Source organism: Lotus japonicus, chromosome 4 (genome assembly GCF_012489685.1).
Source record: "Lotus japonicus ecotype B-129 chromosome 4, LjGifu_v1.2".
NCBI classification, from domain to species: Eukaryota; Viridiplantae; Streptophyta; class Magnoliopsida; order Fabales; family Fabaceae; genus Lotus; species Lotus japonicus.
In genome coordinates, this window is record NC_080044.1 from 49,793,565 (window position 1) to 49,814,968 (window position 21,404).

Consider the following 21,404-nt stretch of genomic DNA (forward strand, 5'->3'; position numbering starts at 1 on the left):
ACTCACCTTCAGGTCTTCAATCTTCTAAGATTCAACTCCTATTGTCACACCTACAACCATAAGATCTCCTACTCGTACGTGATTCTCGGCTCTCAAGATTCAATCTTAACCCTAAGATTTCAATCCAACTTAGTATATCTCACTTAGTAATCTCAGCATATTTCTTTGGAATCCATATCAACAACCTCAAGTATTCAACTTATGCTAAAACTTTCTTTCTCCAACTTAATCATTAATTCAACACTTTTCAAGCGAAAATTCATCTCTTAAGACTATAATGTCTCCACATATTAATCAAACGCTTAGCAAAACTTATTCCTCGAACTCGACTATAACAATCTAGTTCAGAGCTAATTCTTCTCAATCTCGCTACCATCAAGCTATCATCTAAAACCTGATTAAATCCAACTTATTTAGTCTCTAACAACTCCCCTCAGCAATCACATAACCTATGACTTCATAACTTCCGAGAAACTACTTAATACTTTTCCAGCACTAAATCTCTTGACTTGGTCTACCTCTACTTGGAGTAATCACACGAACTAACCAATCAATGTCTATACGACACTCATCGACTTCCACAGATTCAAATCTTAATCTTTTACAATCAAATGCTTAACACGAACTTTCCTCCCAAATCCGACTAATCCTCAATCAATTCAAATTCATCTTACCCGTCCTTCTATCAAAGTCCATAACCAGCTGTGATTCCGAATATCACCCCCTCAATATTAGGTTGATCAGGCCTAATACATCGAAGGTGGAAATTTAGAAAAACCCACTGGAACAGACAATGAGTTCCTAACATCCAGTAACCACAAATATCCTGATATCAAGTTCCTAACGATTCTGCTACGGAACCACACACCCTCAATCCATGTAAAAGGTTAATCTTTCCTCGTCAGTTGAGCCAAAGGTCCAACAATCTTGGCAAATCCCTCAATGAAGCGTCTATAATATCCAGCTAAATCCACAAAACTTCTGATCTCTGTCACCATCTTCGGTTGCTCCCAAGCCAAAACAGTCTCCACTTTCGCCGGATCCACAGCTATGCCTTCCTTCGAGATAGCATGGCCTAAGAAATTGACTTCCTCCAGCCAGAATTCACACTTGGAAGGGTTCGCATACAGCTTCTTCTCTCTCAATACTTGTAAAACTTGTCGCAAATGTCCTTCATGTTCCTTTGCGTCCTTCGAATAGATCAATATGTCATCAATAAACACCACCACAAACCGATCTAAGAACTCATGAAAGATGCGGTTCATGTAATCCATGAAAACAGCAGGTGCATTTGTCACTCCAAACGGCATCACTAGGTACTCGTAGTGTCCTTAACGTGTCCTGAAAGCAGTCTTCGGTATATCCTCAATCTTCACTCTGATCCGACGATAGCCTGACCTCAAATCTATCTTGGAAAATACGGTAGCCCCTCGTAGTTGGTCCATCAAATCATCTATCCTCGACAACGGGTATCTGTTCTTGATCGTCGCCTTGTTCAATTGTCGATAATCCACCCACGATCTCGACCTTCCGTCCTTCTTCTTGACTAACAACATTTGTAAGGCCCTAAGTTCAATTTGGAACAATTTTATGAAAGTTTGAATAAAATTGAGGTTTTAGCTAATGTTTGATAACTGGCAGATTAGAACTGTCAACTTGTGCGAATTTTTAGAGGGTCTTAACGACTTCATTTGGGAAAACTTCCTTCATGAGAGTTGTAGCCCTTTAAGTCTGGAAAATTCTCCAAGTGATTTCGCGTCAATCCGACCTCTGTAGCTTAAGATATTTGCGTTTTAGTGACTGTCGTTAAGGCTGTACAGTACCAGCGAGTAAATTAGTTTGTTTCCTTCTAATTCCGAATTGGATTATGAAATTACTTAAGAGGGCTTAAGTTTTTAATTAGATTCAGGTCTGATTAAGTTATTGGGTCAAGGGTTTGACTTGGAGCGGGCTCAAGAGAAAAGAAAAGAAACCCAAACCCATGATGAGGGGGAGCCCGCGGTTGTATTAGGGTTCTGAAGGGGGGAAAAATTTCTTTTCCTTTCAGTTCTGAAACAGAAACCCTTGCACTCCTTACGTAAAGAAAACAGAAGAGAAAAGAGTGAGAGAACCACCCCTTGAACCCTTAGCCGCCGCCGACCAAACCACCACCGCAACCCGTGACGCCGCGCGAGTGAGAGAGCCTTGCGAGAGGGAGAGGATTCGCGTGGAGGAGGAGAAGAGGGACGTGGACAGCAAGCAACTGAGTTCTGAACCTACATCTTTTCTCTTTTTCAGACCAAGAACCCAAGGTAAGGGCTGGTTCTAGGAATGGGTAGGTTCTTTAGGGAATATGCCATGAATTGCCTTGAGAAACAACTTGAGTTTTGGACTGTTTTTGCATGATTTCCTGTACATGCTTGCTTGCTGGAATTTTTCTCTTGAAAAGCCATGAATATGATCCTCAAACGTTGTTTATGATCTGAATCTATGATTTTATGCGAGTTGCCATGGTATTTGTTAAGTTTTGTGCTATTTTACACTTGTTATAACATGATCCTTGCTAAATGTTTGGTTCTGAAATTTTGAGTAGATATTTGGGTTGTTGGGGCTGTACCAAGATTGCCATGATCAAAGGGGAAGGAAGGAAAATTATTTTTGAAAACCATAGAGCCATGGGAGTTTCGCTGCCAGTTTCCTGTACTGGACAGCGGACTTCAGAGCCCCTTTTTACCTGTTTATGGTCATCAAATGAAAAAGTGATTAAAATGAAAGTTGTAGATTTTCGAAATATCTTTCCAGACATATAAAAATCATAATTTTTGGTTTAGTAATGTGATCTGGGGGTCGTGTTTAGTAACTGTCACACCTGCTGTCTTCCTGTTCCGGACAGTTAGCTTTAAGGCCTAATATCACCTAATTCTGGGACTCAAATGAACAAGTGTGTAACTAGAGAGTTGTAGATATTTAAAATAGCTTTCTAGAAAGGTATCATACGTGATTTTTGGTTGAAAGATGCATTCTGTGGCTCTATTTTTGTGAAAGTTGTTTCTGCTGTCAATATGTTGAAGTTGCGATGATATATTATGCATGAGTGAATGTTCTTTGTAAGACCTGGATTTTCAGAACAAGTTAAGTTTCCGACTCACACGTAGAAATAGTGTAAGCGTGACAGGAGTTTGACATTTGAGAAAGATTAATGAAGAAGAAAGTTCAGGAATTGCTTGAGGAATGTTGCGTAGCTGTTTTCGGAGTTAGTGCGAGTCGTCTGCACACCTGCCTTATGGCAAGCGTGTCCAGAATAGGCTATTTCGCTCTTAAAGCAACGTTTTGAGTGAGATTTCGAACTCTCGGAAAATTTAAAGATTCTTTTTATTTTTCCATCGACCAGCGTTTCATTTCGGAACTCTGGACTGTACGCACGATAGGTTTCACTTTTCGGATGTCCGCCGACGCTAATTTCTTTGCTTCGAAACCCTATTTTCGAGCAATGGATGAAGACTTTTTCTATTCGGGACTTCTAACAAAGATTCCGTCCGCGTTGTCAGACTTGTTTCGACATTTCCAATCTTTCTTCTGTTGGAAGTTTTGTCGTCTGAGCATCACAGCAAAAAGTAGTTTTTCGGGGCAGATTAACCGACACCGCTTTTGAGTTTTTCGATATCGTATTTCCCAAATCCTAGATATTTGTTTTGAGTTCTGGAATTCTGACGCTAGAATCTCTCTTAGAATTCCACGGTGATCGTGCTGCAAAAATCGGAATCGCGAAATTTTCATTTTCCCGCGATTTCACCCGCCTATAAATAGGCGAAAAAGCAAAAATATCTCCAAAAACACCACACAAGGCCGCGAGTTTGGGGGAGCTTGGGGGAGGAGAGATTTTCGCGAAAACTTGACCAATCTCCGTGCAGTTCGTCCCTACTTCTAGGTATCAAGTTGAAGGAACTTTGGAAGTTTCAAGGCATTCCTGTGAAGGAGATTTGATTTGCGAAGCTGGATCAGCTCGAGGTTAGGGCAACTTATATATATATTAGCTATGATTGCATGATAGGCGTCGATAAATTCGACTTATGCTTTATCTGATGTTGTTTATGATGATGATTTATTGTTATGATTGTTTTTCATAACTTATGATATTGATGATGTGTTGAATTGAGCGTTTCGACGCAACTTCGGAGTGGAGGTTCATTGATCTGGTGATCTTTGATATCTCGGGTTGGATGAACAACCCTAGGCAAGTCCAAATATGGGGTTTGAGACTTAGCCATTTGTTGGGATTCGTTGGAATTCCTAGACTTTCCCCGGGAAGTGTATTTTGGGTGGTTGATTTTTGGAAACTTAGAATGATAGAGCTTTCGAAAAATAAAGACTTGGGAAACTTAGACTTTGAGAAATAAACTCATAACTTGGCTAAATCGAATTGAAACAATTTTTATTAACGTTTAAGCATAGGAGAACTGAAGGGGAAAATATTTACGAAAGGCGGGGAAAAGTCGACTTATGTTGTGGGTTTGGAGAGTTTGGAATTGGGGAAAGCCACTGAGGTGAGCTATGGTGATGATTGAAAGTCACCGAGTACTCTAGTATTCCTGGTAGTGTTGTTCGAGTCGTGTTGTATTGACCGGCACAGACTCTGGGTTTTGTTTGTGGGTTTTGTGGTGGGAGTTGTGTTGTATTGACCGACACTAACTCCAAGTCGTGTTGTATTGACCGACACTGACTCTGGTTTTGATAATCATATTGCACACGTGCATATACGCGATGAAGTGCCAAGCAGAGTACTTCGGTATAACAGGAAGTAACGATCAGCCATGCAGAGTTGAATCGGTCCTGACTATATCTGGCACAACAGGAGGTAACGATCATCCATGTAGAGTTGCATCGTGCCTGTTGATGTTCGGCATAGCAAGCAGAAATGGTCAAACCATGTAGAGTTTGTACCGTCTTGACTATAGCCAAAGGTGATAAGCGACGCCCGAGCAGAAATGGTTAAACACGAGGCCAGTGTTACGACCGTCTCGAGGTGCCCAGCCTATAAGTGGCAATACCGTTGGTTTGTCCCGTCGCCAAGCAGAGTGACGTCGTTGATTTGTTCCGTCGCCAAGCAGAGTGACGTTGTTGATTTGTTCCGTCGCCAAGCAGAGTGACGTTGTTGTTCTGTCCCGTCGCCAAGCAGAGTGACGTTATTCGGATTTGTGTCAGCATATTCTGCACTGGCACACAATGCATCTTATTATGGCTGAATTGTGTAAGAGATTTGATAACATGCTATGTATAAACCTTAGGGTAAGCAGTGCATAACTTATATGTATATATACAACATATATATATATACCCCTTTTATCGCATGTTGATTGTATATCTATTGTATTCTGTAAGTTGACCCTAGCGCCTTGGCTTTGTTTGTATGTTTGTGCTTGGGCGGTCGGCCTGCTGCCAGGCGTCCGTCAGCCGGTTCGTGATGATTCGTTGTGCGGGAAAGACCCGGAGCGGAACGACTATTACTGAAGCTTTCGACGAGGACCCGGACTTCATGACTGTTCGAGGGAGGGTCGATGATAGTAGTGTGGGTTATGGGTGGTTAGAGCCTTTTGAGTTAGTTGTTACTGTAATAGCTCTGATTCGTCATTCATATTTTGGGACAGGGTAGGTTCCCGACGCATGGCTTTTGTGTGGTTCTCTTACTGAGGGATCACAGTGAGTCAGTCGGACCATAGGGGTCTTTGCTTAGGCCATTTTGAGGCCGACTTCCTCCTAGTGGTTTGTAATTATGATTTTCTCACTCACACATCTGGATCTGTAACTATTTGCCTACGGGCACACTGCTTTGGAGTCACTGCGAGTGCGCGTGACGTGGGAGTGCAGCTGAGGCTGTACATGTTTATATTTGATGTATGTTGGTTAGTTTAGTAGTTGGGTTTTGTCTTTACTTCCTTATCGTTTTGATTTAAAGGAAAGAAAACGGAAAAAAAAAATTACCTGTTTTCCGCGTAAAGATTATTTTTGGTTACTAAAGTGACACCTGGAAATCGGGGTGTTACATTGTGGTATCAGAGCTTAGTCGAGTCTTTTGGGAGTCTTTGGGGAATAGGTCTTCTGTGCTAGGTTGTGTGACTCTGCAAAGAGTGAAAATTGATTGTCTGCAGAGCGATTTTCGCTCTAATTGCTTGCGTTACTACTCAATCGGATTGAGTGGTTTGTCTAGTGCTACCGTATGGTTAGTACTAATCGGACGTTCGATGGGATATAGGATGGTGGATCTTAACCGGATGGCGGAGGCTACACGTGAGCATCATCAACGACTGATGGCGACAGCAATGTATCAATAAAGAGGAATGAACCGAATTGGAGCTGGGGGACCAATGAGGTCAGGTTCCCAAGGCTACAACGGAAGGAAGAGTTACCATAAGTGGGGACCATATCAGCGTTCCGAGGGAAGAAATCTTATCTCAAGAGAGTACAAACCGACGACTGCTGATACTGGGGGGGAAGCCAGTTGGTGACAAAGGAGTGACATGTACTCGTTGCAGAAAGTTTGGGCATTTTGCTAACAAATGCTCAGTGATTGGACGGAGATGCTTCAAGTGTAACCGAGAGGGGCATCTAGCTGTGAACTGCAAGACCAAAGAAAGTCTATGCTTCAATTGCAACCAACCGGGACATTTCTCCCAAGATTGCAAGGCACTCAGGGGCGAATCATCAGGGAATGTTGGGAAAGGAAAACAACTTGCTACAGAGGAAAGGATTCATATCAAGGGAGGAGCAAGAGTTGAGGAGTCGAACGAGGAAGAACGTGGGAACGATGGTAATATTTTAACTGTTCTCGTATTCTAGAATAACTTACTCTTTTATATTCAAGCGAGTGTGACGCGCCTAACTTGTATTTACTACTTAGACTATGATCCTATGATTATTATCCCTAGTAGGACCTTATTCGAAGTTGCTCGTGATTTAACTATAGAGGTTACACGAGATCTAGAATAGCACGCGGAGCTAGGGAGTTGTTTTACCGAGGCGTTGATAAGGAAGCTAGGATCTCAGGGAAATTCCTTATGGGTACGAATCGTAGGATTTTAGGGCGTTTAGTTTTGAAGCGGAGTCGTTAGAGGATCTTTCGGCAAAAGGGATTCATTCGACCGAGTGTTTCACCGTGGGGAGCGCCAGTGTTGTTAGTCAAGAAGAAGGACGGAAGGTCGAGATCGTGGGTGGATTATCGACAATTGAACAAGGCGACGATCAAGAACAGATACCCGTTGCCGAGGATAGATGATTTGATGGACCAACTACGAGGGGCTACCGTATTTTCCAAGATAGATTTGAGGTCAGGCTATCGTCGGATCAGAGTGAAGATTGAGGATATACCGAAGACTGCTTTCAGGACACGTTAAGGACACTACGAGTACCTAGTGATGCCGTTTGGAGTGACGAATGTACCTGCTGTTTTCATGGATTACATGAACCGCATCTTTCAGGAGTTCTTAGATCGGCGTGTGGTGGTGTTTATTGAGGACATATTGGTCTATTCGAAGGACGCGAATAAACATGAAGGACATTTGCGCCAAGTTTTACAATTGTTGAGAGAGAAAAAGCTGTATGAGAACCCTTCCAAGTGTGAATTCTGGCTGGAGGAAGTCAATTTCTTAGGCCATGCTATCTCGAAGGAGGGCATAGCTGTGGATCCGGCGAAAGTGGAGACTGTTTTGGCTTGGGAGCAACCGAAGATGGTGACAGAGATCAGAAGTTCTGTGGATTTAGCTGGATATTATAGACGCTTCATTGAGGGATTTGCCAAGATTGTTGGACCTTTGACTCAATTGACGAGGAAGGATTAATCTTTTACATGGATTGAGGGTGTGTGGTTCCGTAGCAGAATCGTTAGGAACTTGATATCAGGATATTTGTGACTACTGGAGGATAGGAACTCATTGACTGTTCCAGTGGGTTTTTCTAAATTTCCACCTTCGATGTATTAGGCCTGATCAACCTACTATTGAGGGGGTGATATTCGGAATCACAACTGGTTATGGACTTTGATAGAAGGACGGGTAAGATGAATTTGAATTGAATGAGGATTAGTCGGATTTGGGAGGAAAGTTCGTGTTAAGCATTTGATTGTAAAAGATTAAGTTGTGGAAGTCGATGAGTGTCGTATAGACATTGATTGGTTAGTTCGTGTGATTACTCCAAGTAGAGGTAGACTAAGTCAAGAGGTTTAATGCCGGAAAAGTATTAAGTAGTTTCTCGGAAGTTATGAAGTCATAGGTTATGTGATTGCTGAGGGGAGTTGTTAGAGACTAAATAAGTTGGATTTAATCATGTTTTAGATGATACCTTGATGGTAGCGAGATTGAGAAGAATTAACTCTGAACTAGATTGTTATAGTCGAGTTCGAGGAATAAGTTTTGCTAAGCGTTGGATTAATATGTGGAGACATTATAGTCTTAAGAGATGAATTTTCGCTTGAAAAGTGTTGAATTAATGATTAAGTTGGAGAAAGAAAGTTTTAGCATAAGTTGAATACTTGAGGTTGTTGATATGGATTCCAAAGAAATATGCTGAGATTACTAAGTGAGATATACTAAGTTGGATTGAAATCTTAGGGTTAAGATTGAATCTTGAGAGCCGAGAATCGCGTACGAATAGGAGATCTTATGGTTGTAGGTGTGACAATAGGAGTTGAATCTTAGAAGATTGAAGACCTGAAGGTGGGTTTCGGGTTAAGACCATTGAGGTATAATATAAGAGTGATCTTGAAGTAAATGAATCTTGGGTTGTGTAGGGTCATAAGGTTGGTTATAAGTTGGTGATCGATTGATGTTGATCATGAGGTTGCAGACATAATGAGCCATGTGATATGATTTGAATGATGTTAGCATAATAAGTTGTGGATGTGAAAGCATGACGACACTGGTCAGGTCGTTTGGGTAAGTGAAGGAGTTATAGTTTTTAAGAAACGGATATTCATTTAAGAAGTATTGAAGGATTAAAGGACATTAGAGGACCAAACTTGGAGAAGGTTTAGGTTTTAAATCTATGAATGTCTGTCTAAGGTGTGAAGGACTCAAAGTTTGTCAGAATTTGATTGGGAGATTAAGAAGTTGATTGACGAGATGGTGGTTGAGTCCCAAAAGGAGGGTGTTGGTGTTAAGATGAATACTTGAAGTTGTTATGTTTGGACAAGTTTCTTAGAGCTTAAGAGTGGATGAAACTTTGTTATGGATTTTGATGATGCATATTACGGTTAACAAGTGAATTTTACTAAGGTTGAATGAGAATCCTAGGGCTAAGGTTGACCTAGTGAGCTGAGATTCATGTACACATACGAGATTTAGTGGTGTTAGCGGTTACGATAGAGTTAAATCTCAGAATGTTGAAGGATCGGATGATAAGATGGCTAGTTAAGTCCCTTGAGGTATAGTTATGATGTAATCTACTAGAGGATAAGTCTCGATTTATGCGAAGTGTTAGGGATTTCAGTAAGTGTAAATAGGTTTGAGTGAGGGAAGTTCTAAGGAAGAAGACGATAATAATGGATTGTTAGATATTAAGAAGAGGATTATCTTATAAGTTGTTGGTAACGTGATGTTGAAGGGGATAAGATTAGTGAAGGACAAGAAATAAGGACATAAGTCGATTTTTAATTCGAATGGTGACTAAGTAGGAGATTGATTTCATTGTGCGAGTGATGATAGTTACGAAGTTGGATGTGACGTTAATGGACTATTAGATTCCAACGCAATGTTTCGTCTAAGAGTTATCGAACGAACAAGTGATGGACTGTAGATGAAGATCACGAGGACAAGTTGAGTATCTACTTTGAGATGACAGAGAGGCACTGAGTTTAAGAAGAATTCCGGACGACCGAAAGTAAAGAAGTAAGTGGCTAAGGTTGTGCGACTGCACGGAATGCCAACCGGTATCATTTCAAGCAGAGGTCCGACGCAAGTAATCGAGTCAGACGACATGAGGTTGAATGATGTTTTGTCTTTTGAGACGCCGATAGTTAGCAGTGGGGATAGAAGAGTGAAACAGTTAAGGGGAAGGCAGATTGCTTAAGTAAAGATTTTGAGGAACAATGACACAGGCACTACTACATGGGAATTGGAAGATAAGATCAAGGAACTGTATTCCGAACTTTTTGCAGAGCTCTGAGTTTCGAGGACGAAACTTTCTTTTTGGAGGGGAGTATTGTAAGACCTGGATTTTCAGAACAAGTTAAGTTTCCGACTCACACGTAGAAATAGTGTAAGCGTGACAGGAGTTTGACATTTGAGAAAGATTAATGAAGAAGAAAGTTCAGGAATTGCTTGAGGAATGTTGCGTAGCTGTTTTCGGAGTTAGTGCGAGTCGTCTGCACACCTGCCTTATGGCAAGCGTGTCCAGAATAGGCTATTTCGCTCTTAAAGCAACGTTTTGAGTGAGATTTCGAACTCTCGGAAAATTTAAAGATTCTTTTTATTTTTCCATCGACCAGCGTTTCATTTCGGAACTCTGGACTGTACGCACGATAGGTTTCACTTTTCGGATGTCCGCCGACGCTAATTTCTTTGCTTCGAAACCCTATTTTCGAGCAATGGATGAAGACTTTTTCTATTCGGGACTTCTAACAAAGATTCCGTCCGCGTTGTCAGACTTGTTTCGACATTTCCAATCTTTCTTCTGTTGGAAGTTTTGTCGTCTGAGCATCACAGCAAAAAGTAGTTTTTCGGGGCAGATTAACCGACACCGCTTTTGAGTTTTTCGATATCGTATTTCCCAAATCCTAGATATTTGTTTTGAGTTCTGGAATTCTGACGCTAGAATCTCTCTTAGAATTCCACGGTGATCGTGCTGCAAAAATCGGAATCGCGAAATTTTCATTTTCCCGCGATTTCACCCGCCTATAAATAGGCGAAAAAGCAAAAATATCTCCAAAAACACCACACAAGGCCGCGAGTTTGGGGGAGCTTGGGGGAGGAGAGATTTTCGCGAAAACTTGACCAATCTCCGTGCAGTTCGTCCCTACTTCTAGGTATCAAGTTGAAGGAACTTTGGAAGTTTCAAGGCATTCCTGTGAAGGAGATTTGATTTGCGAAGCTGGATCAGCTCGAGGTTAGGGCAACTTATATATATATTAGCTATGATTGCATGATAGGCGTCGATAAATTCGACTTATGCTTTATCTGATGTTGTTTATGATGATGATTTATTGTTATGATTGTTTTTCATAACTTATGATATTGATGATGTGTTGAATTGAGCGTTTCGACGCAACTTCGGAGTGGAGGTTCATTGATCTGGTGATCTTTGATATCTCGGGTTGGATGAACAACCCTAGGCAAGTCCAAATATGGGGTTTGAGACTTAGCCATTTGTTGGGATTCGTTGGAATTCCTAGACTTTCCCCGGGAAGTGTATTTTGGGTGGTTGATTTTTGGAAACTTAGAATGATAGAGCTTTCGAAAAATAAAGACTTGGGAAACTTAGACTTTGAGAAATAAACTCATAACTTGGCTAAATCGAATTGAAACAATTTTTATTAACGTTTAAGCATAGGAGAACTGAAGGGGAAAATATTTACGAAAGGCGGGGAAAAGTCGACTTATGTTGTGGGTTTGGAGAGTTTGGAATTGGGGAAAGCCACTGAGGTGAGCTATGGTGATGATTGAAAGTCACCGAGTACTCTAGTATTCCTGGTAGTGTTGTTCGAGTCGTGTTGTATTGACCGGCACAGACTCTGGGTTTTGTTTGTGGGTTTTGTGGTGGGAGTTGTGTTGTATTGACCGACACTAACTCCAAGTCGTGTTGTATTGACCGACACTGACTCTGGTTTTGATAATCATATTGCACACGTGCATATACGCGATGAAGTGCCAAGCAGAGTACTTCGGTATAACAGGAAGTAACGATCAGCCATGCAGAGTTGAATCGGTCCTGACTATATCTGGCACAACAGGAGGTAACGATCATCCATGTAGAGTTGCATCGTGCCTGTTGATGTTCGGCATAGCAAGCAGAAATGGTCAAACCATGTAGAGTTTGTACCGTCTTGACTATAGCCAAAGGTGATAAGCGACGCCCGAGCAGAAATGGTTAAACACGAGGCCAGTGTTACGACCGTCTCGAGGTGCCCAGCCTATAAGTGGCAATACCGTTGGTTTGTCCCGTCGCCAAGCAGAGTGACGTCGTTGATTTGTTCCGTCGCCAAGCAGAGTGACGTTGTTGATTTGTTCCGTCGCCAAGCAGAGTGACGTTGTTGTTCTGTCCCGTCGCCAAGCAGAGTGACGTTATTCGGATTTGTGTCAGCATATTCTGCACTGGCACACAATGCATCTTATTATGGCTGAATTGTGTAAGAGATTTGATAACATGCTATGTATAAACCTTAGGGTAAGCAGTGCATAACTTATATGTATATATACAACATATATATATATACCCCTTTTATCGCATGTTGATTGTATATCTATTGTATTCTGTAAGTTGACCCTAGCGCCTTGGCTTTGTTTGTATGTTTGTGCTTGGGCGGTCGGCCTGCTGCCAGGCGTCCGTCAGCCGGTTCGTGATGATTCGTTGTGCGGGAAAGACCCGGAGCGGAACGACTATTACTGAAGCTTTCGACGAGGACCCGGACTTCATGACTGTTCGAGGGAGGGTCGATGATAGTAGTGTGGGTTATGGGTGGTTAGAGCCTTTTGAGTTAGTTGTTACTGTAATAGCTCTGATTCGTCATTCATATTTTGGGACAGGGTAGGTTCCCGACGCATGGCTTTTGTGTGGTTCTCTTACTGAGGGATCACAGTGAGTCAGTCGGACCATAGGGGTCTTTGCTTAGGCCATTTTGAGGCCGACTTCCTCCTAGTGGTTTGTAATTATGATTTTCTCACTCACACATCTGGATCTGTAACTATTTGCCTACGGGCACACTGCTTTGGAGTCACTGCGAGTGCGCGTGACGTGGGAGTGCAGCTGAGGCTGTACATGTTTATATTTGATGTATGTTGGTTAGTTTAGTAGTTGGGTTTTGTCTTTACTTCCTTATCGTTTTGATTTAAAGGAAAGAAAACGGAAAAAAAAAATTACCTGTTTTCCGCGTAAAGATTATTTTTGGTTACTAAAGTGACACCTGGAAATCGGGGTGTTACATTGTGGTATCAGAGCTTAGTCGAGTCTTTTGGGAGTCTTTGGGGAATAGGTCTTCTGTGCTAGGTTGTGTGACTCTGCAAAGAGTGAAAATTGATTGTCTGCAGAGCGATTTTTGCTCTAATTGCTTGCGTTACTACTCAATCGGATTGAGTGGTTTGTCTAGTGCTACCGTATGGTTAGTACTAATCGGACGTTCGATGGGATATAGGATGGTGGATCTTAACCGGATGGCGGAGGCTACACGTGAGCATCATCAACGACTGATGGCGACAGCAATGTATCAATAAAGAGGAATGAACCGAATTGGAGCTGGGGGACCAATGAGGTCAGGTTCCCAAGGCTACAACGGAAGGAAGAGTTACCATAAGTGGGGACCATATCAGCGTTCCGAGGGAAGAAATCTTATCTCAAGAGAGTACAAACCGACGACTGCTGATACTGGGGGGGAAGCCAGTTGGTGACAAAGGAGTGACATGTACTCGTTGCAGAAAGTTTGGGCATTTTGCTAACAAATGCTCAGTGATTGGACGGAGATGCTTCAAGTGTAACCGAGAGGGGCATCTAGCTGTGAACTGCAAGACCAAAGAAAGTCTATGCTTCAATTGCAACCAACCGGGACATTTCTCCCAAGATTGCAAGGCACTCAGGGGCGAATCATCAGGGAATGTTGGGAAAGGAAAACAACTTGCTACAGAGGAAAGGGAAAAAAAAAATTACCTGTTTTCCGCGTAAAGATTATTTTTGGTTACTAAAGTGACACCTGGAAATCGGGGTGTTACATTCTTGCGTTCCTTTACGTGGATTATATTTATTTTCTGAGTTAATGGTTCAAGGGTCGCTCACCTAGCCGTAATTCCCTTGTAACCCGTGAATGTTGTGTTGTGAAGGTTGTTGTATAAAGAGTATGATAAGACTCTAGGATTGATTTTAGAGACTTAACAAAGAGAAAAGTGTAATAAACTCGCTTGCAAGTAAATGTGAATAATTGGACATAGGTCTGGTGAGGACTATGGACCATGAGAACGATGGTACCTTGCACGCGAGGGTGTTTTGTGGGTTGTACGGTGAGTCCCCACGTGATTGGCTGACTGCGGTCGCCTTGTGATTCTGTGGACGGACGGTGAGTCTGGCGGACGGTGAGTCCCCCCACATGATTGAGGGTTGTACGGTGAGTCCCCTCCGAGATTTGTTCATCTGCGGATGATCGTGATTATGGCCATGGAAGTTTTGGTGGGTTGTGTGAAGTGAGATTCCGTTAGTAACTGACTCTTTCCCATAAAAGACATATAATGTACTTATATTATATATGTTGTTGTTGATTTTGTCATTATCATTCTTTTGTTGGACCTGACCCTGCTTGTTTGCTATGTGTTTGTTTGGGGGGGGGGTAGATGGTCGTGAAGATAATGGCGATGACTCATTCTTGGGAGTTGATGCTACGTGACGTGCCAATACTGGAGGACGACTACACTTTAGAGGAAGAGGAAGAGGCTAAGGAATAGGGTTTGGGTTGAGAGTCTTTTGTTTTCTGTTGGGGTTGAGAGTTTCCGAAGTGTTGGTATCGAACAATTTTATTGCTTAAATTCGAATGAACAAGTTTTGATGTAATCTTTATTTTCATTCAGGCCTTTGTTTCGTACTCTTTACAGTTGGTTATTTAAAAAGTTTTACGAAGTTGGTTACTTCCGCGTGTTTTTTGGAAAGGTTATGTTTCAAGAGTTTTTGTAAAATGAAAGGTTTGTCATTAATTGAAGATTAATAAGTGAATCGACGAAAACTCTTTACGAAAATTGGTTAATTAGTTACTGTGTAACACTCGAGAAATCGGGGCGTTACAACATTGGCGCTCCCCACGGTGATACACTTGGTCGAATGAATCCTTTTGCCGAAAGATCCTCCATCGAATCCGCTTCAAAACTAAACGCCCTAAAATCCTACGTATCGTACCCATAAGGAATTCCCCTGAGATCCTAGCTTCCTTATCGACGCCTCGGTAAAACAACTCCCTAGCTCCGCTTGCTATTCTAGATCTCGTGTAACCTCTATAGTTAAATCACGAGCAACTTCAAATAAGGTCCTACTAGGGATAATAATCATAGGATCATAGTCTAAGTAGTAAATACAAGTTAGGCACGTCACACTCGCTTGAATATAAAAGAGTAAGTTATTCTAGAATACGAGAACAGTTAAAATATTACCATCGTTCCCACGTTCTTCCTCGTTCGACTCCTCAACTCTTGCTCCTTCCTTGATATGAATCCTTTCCTCTGTAGCAAGTTGTTTCCCTTTCCCAACATTCCTTGATGATTCGCCCTTGAGTGCCTTACAATCTCTGGAGAAATGTCCCGGTTGGTTGCAATTAAAGCATAGTTTTCCCTTGATCTTGCACTTACTAGCATAGTGCCCTACTTCCCTGCACCTGTAACACGTCACTGCTCTTCCCGAAGTCTTGTTTCCTGTCCCTTCGGTAGCATCATTCCCTTTCATCTTACTATCAGACGTTTCCTCCTGGGGTGTCTTGCAGTTCACAGCTAGATGCCCCTCTCGGTTACACTTGAAGCATCTCCATCCAGTCACTGAGCACTTGTTAGCAAAATGCCCAAACTTTCCACAACGAGTACATGTCACACCTTTGTCACCAACTGGCTCCCCTCCAGTATCAGCAGTCGTTGGTTTGTAGACTCTTGAGATAAGATCTCTTCCCTTGAAACGCTGATACGGTCCCCACTGATGGTAGCTCTCCCTTCTGTTGTAGCCTTGAGATCCTGACCTTATTGGTCCCCCAACTCCTGTTCGGTTCATTCCTCTTTGTTGATACATCGCCGTCGCCATCAATCGTTGGTGATGCTCACGTGCAGCCTCTTCAGCGCGCATATAAGCGTCTTCCGCAGCCTGGTTCATCATTGCCTCGATCAGTGTAGCTATTGCCCCCGCCATCCGGTTAAGGTCCACCATCCTATATCTCATCAAACGTCCGATTAGTACTTGCCATACGGTAGCACTAGACAAACCACTCAATCCGATTAAGTAGTAACGCAAACAATTAGAGCGAAAATCGCTCTGCAGACAATCAATTTTCACTCTTTGCAGAGTCACACAACCTAGCACAGAAGACCTATTCCCCAAAGGCTCCCAAAAGACTCGACTAAGCTCTGATACCACAATGTAACACCCCGAATTCCAGGTGTCACTTTAGTAACCAAAAATAAACTTTACGCGGAAAACAGGTAATAATTTTTTTCGTTTTCTTTCCTTTAAATCAAAACGATAAGGAAGTAAAGACAAAACCCAACTACTAAACTAACCGATATACAACATATATACATGTACAGCCTCAGCTGCACTCCATGTCACGCGCACTCGCAGTGACTCCAAAGCAGTGTGCCCGTAGGCAAATATATACAGACCCAGAAGTGTAAGTGAGAAAATTATAATTACAAACCACTAGGAGAAAGTCGGCCTCAATATGGCCTAAGCAAAGACCCCTATGGTCCAACTGACTCACTGTGATCCCTCAGTAAGAGAACCACACGAAAAGTCATGCGTCGGAAACCTACCCGATCCCAAAAGCAAAATGAATCAGAGCTCTACTCAAAGCATGACGCCTGCCCAAACCTAACCTCCCTGTGCCAAACCCACAACGATCTGAAGTCGGCAAGTTGAAGCTCAACTCCATGCGCCATAGAACTCCTTTCGTCAGACATCCACGCTCGTCAGTCCGGTCCTCCATGACCCTTCCCCGATACGTCGCCCGGTGACCAGCAACATCGATCACCCAAGCGGTGGGGCATCCCGATCCTGCAGCTCATATCTGATCCCCCCCCCCCCCGAGGGAGAGACCACCGAGAACCAGTCGGCCATCGACATCTGGCAGCAGGCCGACCGCCCAAACACAAACATACAAACAAAGCCAAGGCGCTAGGGTCAACTCACAGCAATAAGTACATATACACTCAACATGTGACAGGGTATACATATAAGTTGTTATATAAGCATATAAGTAATCCTAGCATGTTATGGCTCTAACATTGCTTCAATAAACAAACATCACACAGTCTCAGTCAGCATGAATGTATGCGTGAAATGCACAATATGAATCCGGATTTGTGACGCGTTCCCGTTCGCCACAAGTGAAGCATTCCCGTTCTTCACTATGGATGGACCATTCCCGTTATCCATCCTGGATGAAATCCATCCTGGATGAACCATTCCCGTTATTCATCCTTGGTGAACCATTCCCGTTATTCACCATATGATGAACCATTCCCGTTATTCATCATTTATGCAAGGTGAACCATTCCCGTTATTCACCATGATATGCACAGGTGAACCATTCCCGTTATTCACCCGATTGAATGCAACGTGGTTAGCCAAACAACGAATCGCCCTTACCACGAAAGTGTTTAGCTCACAACCCAATCTCAACAAACCCATGAGTTAGTGTCGGTCAATACAACACAACTCGGAGTAAGTGTCGGTCAATACAACACAGCTCCACCAACAAGAATACACAAGGGTCTAGTGTCGGTCAATACAACACAGCCCAAACAACAAGAGCGCTAAGTGTCGGTCAATACAACACCGCTCCAACAACAAGAGAACCCAAGGGATTAGTGTCGGTCAATACAACACAACCCCATCAACAAGAGTACGTAAAGTACTCGGTGACTTTCAATCATCACCATAGCTCACCTTAGTGGCTTTCCCCAATTCCAATAACTCACAACAAAGGTCGACTTTTCCCCGTCTTTCGTAAATATTTTCCCCTTCAGTTTTCCTATACTTAAACGTTAATAAAAATGATTTCAATTCAGATTAGTCAGGTTATGAGTTTATTTCTCAAAATCTAGGTTTCCCAAGTCTTTAGTTTTCGAAATTCTAATCCTTCTACGTTTTCCGAAAACCAACCACCCAAAAGAAGTTTCCCGGGGAAAGTCTAAGTAAACCAACAAATACCAACCAGGCTAGGTCTCAAACCCCTCATTTGGACTTGCCTAGGGTTGCTCATCCAACCCAAAATATCAAAGATCACCAGATCAATGAATCTCCACTCCGAAGTCGCGTCAAAACGCTCAATTCAACACAACATCACATCATAAGTTATGAAAACATTCATAACAATAAACCATCATCATAATCAATATCATAGCAAAGCATAAGTTGAATTTATCGATGCCTATCATGCAATCATAGCTAATATATATGTAAGTTGCCCTAACCTCGAGCTGTTCCAGCTTCGCAAACAAAGTTCTCCTCAAACAATTGCTCTGAGTCTTCCAAAGTTCCCTCAACTGAACCTCGGAGAAAAACAAAGCAGAATCCAAACAAAATCGATTAGTTCGATCGCAAAACAATACATAAACGATAGACAAAGCATTAAAGCTTCAGAATAGGACAATCAGGTACGAAAAGACAAGTTTTCGAAACCGAAAAACTCCCCCCTAAAGGAAATAGTCCACGGCCTCAAAGGAAAAAGGGCTTCGGCTCTTTTTCTTTGATCAAATCAATTCACAAGGTAGTTTTAGGATAAAACTAAGGCAAAGAAACTGTCGGAACAATTTTCGGACAATCGGGTCGAAATATGACTATCCAGGGGCATTTTGGTCCAAAATAAAGGCTCAAAACTTCAAAGTTATCAGTTCTGAAAACAAATTTGACAGCAACGATCCTCATGACATCCGTGACAACAAATCCTAAAGGCACGAAGTCAGATTAAGTCTTTTCGACAATAAAGTTTCGAAATGTGAGCAAAAAGGGTTTTGAAACAGTTTTTCAGATCCCTGTCAAATGGATCACAATCACAGTTTACTGACAGAGGTTTTAGGCTCATGGGAACCTAGAGAACATAACCCAAGCAAGAAATCGAAGAAAACGGACAATTTTAGAAAAAGCTCAAAATTGTGAGCATAGAAACGACTTCAGAAACGCAACAGAAACAACAATCAGAGGTAGGAATCGTGTTAGTTACCTCGATACCTAGAAGTAGGGACGAACTGCACGAAGATTGGTCAAGGTTTCGCGAAAATCTCCTCCCCCCTTGCTCTCCACGAAATTCGGCCACAATAGGAAGAAAATGAAGGAATTTTTGCTTTTTGAGCTATTTATAGGCAGGCGAAATCGCGGGAAAATGAAAATTTCGCGATTCTGATTTTTGCAGCACGATCACCGAGGAATTCTAAGAGACATTCTGGCGTCGGAATTCCAGAACTCAAAACAATTATCTAAGATTTGGGAAAAACGATATCCAAAACGCCAAAAGCGGTGTAAGTTAGTCTGTCCCGAAAAACTACTTTTTGCTGTGATGCTCAGACGACAAAACTTCCAACAGAAGAAAGATTGGAAATGTCGAAACAAGTCTGGCAACGCGGACGGAATCTTCGTTAGAAGTCCCGAATAGAAAAAGTCTTCATCCTTTGCTCAAAACTAGGGTTTCGAAGCAAAGAAATTAGAGTCGTCGAGCTTCCGGAAAGTGAAACCTATCGTGCGTACAGTCCAGAGTTCCGAAATGAAACGCTGGTCGATGGAAAAATAAAGAGAATCTTTAAATTTTCCGAGAGTTCGAAATCTCACTCAAAACGTTGCTTTAAGAGCGAAATAGCCTATTCTGGACACGCTCGCCATAAGGCAGGTGTGCAGACGACTCGCACTAACTCCGAAAACAACTACGCAACATTCCTCAAGCAATTCCTGAGCTTTCTTCTTCATTAATCTTTCTCAAATGTCAAACTCCTGTCACGCTTACACTGATTCTACGTGTGAGTCGGAAACTTAACTTGTTCTGAAAATCCAGGTCTTACACGGAGAACTGAACAAGGAACTTCGACGAGAAATCACGAAAGTTCGTAATGGATCCACGAGGCAAAGTCGTGAACCAAGCCATCGCCGTGCCTTTGAACGTTGACGGGAACATCCTGCACTTCACCGCATCAGAAGCTACACTTATCACCATCTTTGTGTTGAAATAAAGCAGATGATCCTTCGGATCAGTCTTTCCACTATACGTCTCAAGAACAAGATTCTTCATGTTGTCAGGTATGGCTACCTCCCTTACCGCCGCCGAGAAAGGCTCAAACTCCGCTACAGCCTCTGCCTCCCGTTCTCCTTCGTCCTGTTGCTCAAGGCGATAGTAATCTAACTTCTCCTGCAAGTAATCATTCTGTTGCCGTATGTTGTCAACGTTGCGGATTAAACGTCTCCAATCTTTGTGAGTGATCGGAGCTTGAGGCAACGGTGATCCACCTCCTGAGACCTCTGGCGAGCGTGCCGGAGATCCTTATTGCTGTAACACCCCGATTTCGGTGGCGTCACTTTAGTAACCAAAAGTAAACTTAATGCGGAAAAACGTGAATATATTTTTTTTTTCGATTATAACTAAGACAAGACTGAAATAAATAAAACCCAAGTGCGAAAAGTAATAAAACTAATATACAATATATAAACAGCCCCCGCTGTAAGTAGCAACCTCGTCACTTGTGAACCTCCAGTGACGGGTAATAGAAGAGTAGCGCCCGTAGGCAAAAGTACAAACCAAAAGAAAAGGTTAAGTGTCCGCAACACTATCCCTCAAAATGAGAATAAGCTGGCCCATCGGCCTGAAACAAGACTTCCTAAGTCCAACCAACTCTCTGTGATTCCCGTAACGAAACCACACAAAAAGCTATAGGTGGGAAACTACCCTGTCCCGAATGAAACAAATGATGTTCAGAGCTAAGACTCTACTCCTACACTAATCCCATCTCGAGGAGCTCACACTAACACTCAATCCTACATGCTAGCGTGATCGTCGTCCGAATCTGAATCCAGAACGACTAAGTCTAGGTACATCCTCCGTCCTCCGCTCGCTATCGCGATGCGCTCCTGTTCCAGCATCCCAACTCTAGTTTCCCCCGAAGGGTGAACCGTCGTGAACTAGTCCGCCAAAGACATCTGACAAAGGGCGTTTGTTCGCCAAAGCACACACAGAAGACGCGAGGGTCAACTCCAAAGAATTATGTAAATAATAACAAGGATAGATACAGATAATAGGATAGCCACTTAGGCTTTTAGCTAGGGATAACATCCTAGGGTTGCATATCTCATGATGAATATAAACGACGATAAATCACAGTTAACATGCCTCAAATAGAATTAACAAGTATCAAACACACTCATCACTAAGTCAGTATGCATGTTGCATGAAATGATATGCAGGTTAACCCAGTTAACCACATGCATTCCGGAAAGGGATGGACATCAAACGGATCAGCCCTAACACCAGCCACGGTGGAACCATTTCGGCCCGCGTGCCTCTTACACCACAC

At 42.5% G+C, this 21,404-nt stretch overlaps 1 long non-coding RNA gene across 1 annotated transcript; it reads left to right on the forward strand.

Annotated features, from left to right (window-relative positions):
• Positions 1–1,740: 1,740 nt before the first annotated feature.
• Positions 1,741–14,786, forward strand: LOC130711989 (uncharacterized). Its single transcript, XR_009010844.1, has 2 exons — positions 1,741–2,291; positions 14,496–14,786. It is a non-coding gene; the product is annotated as an uncharacterized LOC130711989 (long non-coding RNA).
• The last annotated feature ends 6,618 nt before the right edge of the window (positions 14,787–21,404 follow it).